Source organism: Triticum dicoccoides, chromosome 2B (genome assembly GCF_002162155.2).
Source record: "Triticum dicoccoides isolate Atlit2015 ecotype Zavitan chromosome 2B, WEW_v2.0, whole genome shotgun sequence".
Lineage (NCBI taxonomy): Eukaryota > Viridiplantae > Streptophyta > Magnoliopsida > Poales > Poaceae > Triticum > Triticum dicoccoides.
Genome location: NC_041383.1, coordinates 425,868,692 through 425,874,594, shown reverse-complemented (window position 1 = coordinate 425,874,594; position 5,903 = coordinate 425,868,692). Strand labels below are relative to the sequence as shown.

The 5,903-nt window shown below is 39.2% G+C and overlaps 1 long non-coding RNA gene across 10 annotated transcripts; it reads right to left on the bottom strand.

Moving 5' to 3' along the window:
* Positions 1-1,916: 1,916 nt before the first annotated feature.
* On the bottom strand, positions 1,917-5,897 carry LOC119364036. 10 transcript variants are annotated; one of them, XR_005174624.1, is made up of 7 exons: positions 5,337-5,897; positions 5,073-5,192; positions 4,782-4,886; positions 3,574-3,654; positions 2,635-2,723; positions 2,414-2,500; positions 1,917-2,289 (listed from the first exon to the last, which is right to left on the bottom strand). It is a non-coding gene; the product is annotated as an uncharacterized LOC119364036 (long non-coding RNA). The 10 variants fall into 10 exon arrangements; XR_005174629.1 differs by having other exon boundaries at positions 5,087-5,192; XR_005174621.1 differs by having other exon boundaries at positions 4,782-5,192.
* Between the last annotated feature and the right edge of the window lie 6 nt (positions 5,898-5,903).

The window sequence follows — 5,903 nt, the reverse complement described above, 5'->3', positions numbered from 1 at the left end:
TTTCTAGATCTATTCACAATCTTTTGCAAAATTAATTTGAGCTCTCTATTGCTCAACTCAACTTGACCACTAGACTGCGGATGATAAGGAGATGCGATTCTATGATTGACATCATACTTAGCAAGCATCTTACGGAAAGCACCATGAATAAAATGTGAACCACCATCAGTCATAAGATATCTAGGGACTCCAAACCTCGGAAAAATAACTTCTTTAAGCATTTTAATAGAAGTGTTATGATCAGCACTACTAGTTGGAATAGCTTCTACCCACTTAGTAACGTAATCAACAGCAACTAAAATATGTGTATAACCATTACAGGCAGGAAAAGGTCCCATATAATCAAAGCCCCAAACATCAAACGGGTCAATAATAAGAGAATAATTCATAGGCATTTCTTGACGTCTACTAATGTTACATATTCTTTGGCATTCATCACAAGATAAGACAAACTTACGAGCATCTTTGAAGAGAGTAGGCCAATAAAAACCAGATTGGAGTACCTTGTGTGCAGTTCTATCTCCAGCGTGGTGTCCTCCATAAGATTCAGAGTGACACTTGCGTAGAATCGGTCCCTGTTCATGCTCAGGCACACAACATCTAATAACACCATCTACTCCTTCTTTATAAAGGTGTGGATCATCCCAGAAGTAATGTCTTAAATCATAAAAGAACTTTTTCTTTTACTGGTATATGAAACTAGGCGGTATAAATTTAGCAACAATGTAATTAGCATAATCAGCATACCAAGGAGCAGTACAAGAAGCATTAACGACCGCTAATTGTTTATCAGGGAATCTATCATTAATAGGCAATGGGTCATCAAGAACATTCTCTAACCTAGACAAGTTATCTGCAACGGGGTTCTCAGCTCCCTTTCTATCAATAATATGCAAGTCAAATTCTTGGAGCAAGAGAACCCATCTAATGAGTCTAGGCTTAGCATCTTTCTTTTCCATAAGATATTTAATAGCAGCATGATCAGTGTGAATAGTAACTTTGGAATCAACAATATAAGGTCTAAACTTATCACATGCAAACACAACTGCTAAGAACTCTTTTTCAGTAATAGCATAATTTCTCTGGGCAGTATCAAGAGTCTTACTAGCATACTGGATAACATTCAATTTCTTATCGACTCTTTGCCCTAAAACAACACCTACAGCATAATGACTAGCATCGCACATAATTTCAAAAGGTAAATTCCAATCAGGTGGCTAAACAATAGGTGCAGTGATCAAAGCTTTCTTAAGTACTAGTTGACTCGTTGCGCCAAATGGCACAGAGACCCGCTAAAGTCATGTTATCGATGCAAATAGTTTCATTTTGCAAGGACATATCGATATTGGTAACAAAAAGCTCATGTGTTAAACCATATTATATTGAAAATATGGTTATGTGCTTGAAGATATTCGGTATGTGCTTGAACATATTTGGTATGTGCTTGAAAACTCGTTGCTCCAAATAGCACAGAGACACGCTAAATCCATGTCCACATTAAAAAAATCCATGGTTTAGTTGTTTTAGTTGTGGGCAAGCACATATGGTAACAAATTGCCGCGCATAGCCCCATTTGAAACCATGTGCACGTTGAAAATATTTGCATTTTTTCAATAACTTTATGTTTGAGAAAGCGCAAATACCATGTCAACCTGAAGTGTGTTGAAAATAAACGATACTTTATCTTTGAAAATATATACTTGAACATGCATATTTTGTTATCTTATTAGAATACCATAGAACCAAATGGCGCAAGATCCAAATTCAAACACGGAGTGTTTTGAAACAATTTGGGTTTCTTTAATATCTGTTAAGTTTTAAAAATCATTTAGGTGCATGGTAAAAATTAGCTAAAGATGTGCCATTCAGACACCATTTTCAACTATTTATGCATATGATCGTTACATACACAAATAAAAGAGATCACTGTCATAGTTAAAATGTAAGGAAAGGTCTGAATGAACAAGCTCTTCTAGTAGCTTGAATTATATTGTGTTTTGAACAGAGAGATTCTATTTAAATCACCAGCACTTTGCAGAATGAAGTGTGAAAGGATCCACGAAAAGATCAACGGGGATATCCCTGCCTGGACTACGTCCTACATCCTGACATAGACATCTAGGAGTTTGAATTTGATAGTTACAATGGAAACACCTGCTATATATAAATAACTTTTAGTAAGGTCTGAACGAACATGCTCTTGTTAGAGCGGAGGCAAGTTATTGTCAGATCTTACGGCAGCTTCCCTCCTTCCACTTATGCCAGATCACCTTTTTAGTTTTGTCTTGCCTACAAAAATAATTTTTGAGAGAACCCTTGCATAAGAAACAAATGAAATCAAGAGAACAACGAATATACAATTGAAAGACAACATCTTCTTATCAGAAATAATTTGTCTCAAACTCAGCCCTACCTTTTTTATCATAAGCAACCAGAGGAACATGCCATTCTAGACAAGGAACAAATGACTGCTGCACCATCAGGTGTACTGCAGCTGAATCTGCAGACAAAGCCACAAAGGGGCTCATATCATCTTATCACGCGTTCATAGAGAAACATGACACTTTGTTTGGTAACCTTCAGCATGAGGTCTTTGCGATGGGTTTTGACTTTGGCCATGGAGCTGGTTGGTACCTCATAGATGGGCCAACGTGTACAGGGAAGGGTGGAAATCTGGTAGTGGCTTGATGTGCTTGCTCGTTTCCCGGAGGTCAGATGTGTGCCTTTGATTAACATAATGAAGCATGTCAAAAATAAAGCGGTAAAGTTAACAAATGAAGAGAATTATCTAAATCATACACATCTCTGACATATATAAACACTGAGAAAAGAAACAGTTCAGCTATGGGACAAAAATTGTTTATTTCTCATAACACCACTGGTCTAATGCACTTTCAGTTATATGATACAATAATACTCCCTCCATCTCAAAATAAGTGTCTCAACTTTGTACTAACTTTAGTACAAATTTATACTAAGGTTGGGACAATTATTTTGGGACGGAGGGAGTAATTAGGAATTTAGGATGGGCATATAACGTTTCCATGAGTGTTAAAGATACTGAATAAGTAACTGATTTGCTTCGAGCCACCCCGTTTCCAGCGACCCCAACAATTCAATCACTAACATCTATCATGATAGCTTTGTAAGTCTGCACAAATCCCTCAGCTGAAATTTCTACTGGGCGTTATAGGTGCACCCTTTTCATACAATGTACAGAAATTCAGTAGAACAAAACAGATTTACTCTTTGAATGTATTTGTAGCTCTTACCAAGACATCAAAACTCATGGCCTAAAAGAAAATAGAACCTAGATAAGATCGAATCAACTGATAAGGGACTCTTCTCCTTGTTATTTTTATGGCTTAGTCACCTGACTGGCCTTAAAAAATTGAGCTCACCCACTTGATAGAGCAGAGAAGGCAAGGCACCCTTGCGTATTCACAAACAAAAATGGCTAGCAAGCTGTAACAGAGGGCATGCTTGCCTTAGAGCATGTTTTCACTAACAATACACACACCAATACCAAAATTAGAAGAAACAAAATTAAGAATATGGGAGTGAACTTGGCACCTGATAAATTTGACAGGCCAATATATGACAACTTTTCATATTGATATGGCAAAAGGTGATACTTGACACAAATGAATTTATCTGTAAAAATGACATAAGGAATGTACTCGATAAGCATGCTAAGATACAGTCAAGCATCGGATGAGCCAGTTTTATTCTGATATGGAAATTACACCAAAAATATAGTTCATAACAGCCTGACAAGTGAGGTGAAAGCATTTTTATATCTGAATACTTCATCTTTTTACTGATAATTAATATCTGTATGCTTTTTCTACTCGCGAAATATTTGTATTCTTTGACCATGATATATTTTGTCAAAGCAGACGATGATATACTGCATTATATAGCAAGTACTGATCATCAATCCAAACATTGAAAATTCATTTCGTTTTATCATCAGTTTTTCAAGAATAGATAAATGCAACGAATGATGCATGTCAAAACGCAAAACAAATGAACCAAATGAACTACTTACACTCTCTGGCAAGGTCAAGAGCTACCTGCATGCCCTGTCCGGGGATATATGGGTTGGCAATTGCATACTACCTGTGGTGTTGTATAGGCTAACAAGGTAAGATTATCCACTACTGATTTACCTTTCATTTTGCCTTTCAATTCAAGTGCTTACAGGATAACACATGCATTTTTTTAACCTTACAACAATCCAATTTTTTTTGAAGAGGGTTTAAATTTGTTTCCTTTGCAAGCAATGTGTACATACAGTTTGGGGAATTGGTGAATGTGGAACAACTCCTTTATGAATCAATAATCCAGTGTAACGAAATGCCGAGGTGAGAAGATGGTTGGCAAGTGTCTAAAGCATTCAGCCTCTTATTATTTTGAGAAAATAGGCTCGAGAACAGGTATCATCTATCAGCCTGCTTAAGTGAGTTTCGTTCTGGAGTGTTCCTTGTGGTTTGGAAGTCATGCAAACATCAAAGGGGCCTAGTAGCCAAAGCCAACTTCTAGGTGATAACTAAGTTAAGATAATCTTTCTAACATTTGGAAAAGGGACACATAGCTCAGGAGCACACCACGGATTCTTGCTCATTCAAATAAAGGGCTTTTTCAGACTTACCCTGTTATAATGTGATATATATATCACACACTAAGTGATTTGAAAAGAGAAGTTATTTTGCCGTCGAAAGAAAAAAACACGAGTGACCCAAACCAAACGAAGAGCTGAGGTGGCAAAGAGCACTCACTTCGACCTAGTCAAACTTGCCCTTATTCAGAACCTTGAAAACGGTGAATCCAACACACGTCTCGAACAACATCAACATCTCCAACCAAGCCGTAACTCAACTCACCTGGATCGAAGCACAGCCACACAACGAAATCAAAACAAAGGCCAAAAATTGCAAAGACATGAAGAATGATCAGCATGGCAATATTGTTCAGCAGTCAAACAGTCCCAAAATGATACATTGAGAAATATATATTGGCCTTCCAGTTTATAGAAGAACAAGAAACTACAACATGCAGAAAAATAATACATGAATATTCAAACCGTAGTCTTATCTGAAGCCATCTTTAGTTGAACAGAGAACCAATAATATGATCCATCAGAACCAAATGCTTTACCATTGACATTCTCCTGTACCAGATAAATGGCACTGCATCAACAAAGCGCAGTGCTTAAAAGCATAATCAATACATGTCCACACAGCAGGACAACAAGTTCAACATTTTTGAATGATTAGTAGATTTAGAAGTTGACAGCCAAATCACCAGCACAGGTCATAGCCAAGATTACACACCTATGCATTATACCACACCGCCCGCACCAGACTTGATCCCTACAACATGAAACCCCAAACATGTGAGCAGATCGGGCCAAGAGGAAAAAAGAACACACACTGAAACGGAAGGGGATCGGAGACAAGACGGAAACCCGGAGGTAGGCATCCCTGTGCAGCACCGCGGCTAGCCATGGCGGCTTCCCTTGCCACCTTCTCGACCAGTCCTCGTGCACGACGGAAAGAGATATGGAGGCCATGATGGCTTCCCTTGCCACCTGCTCCTCCAGTCCTCGTGCATTTAGGAAAGATAGATGGAGCCGGGTCTAGCTGCTCCTTCCCCTTGTCCCTGGATGTTGCGCTGCCAGGAACGGAGGGAGAGAGGAGGAGGAGCAACAAGGACACGGCGAGGAGGCAAAGACGAGTGGCGGAGCTCCTTCATCTTCGTCGCGGCTGCACCCAACCGTGACTGGAGCTGCTCTTCTCCAGCACGGATCTGCTGTCTGTGTGCGCCTACGGTGGTGGAGGGGGGTAGGAGGCCATGGTGCCTACGGTGGTGGAGGGGGGTAGGAGGCCATGGAGCCTACG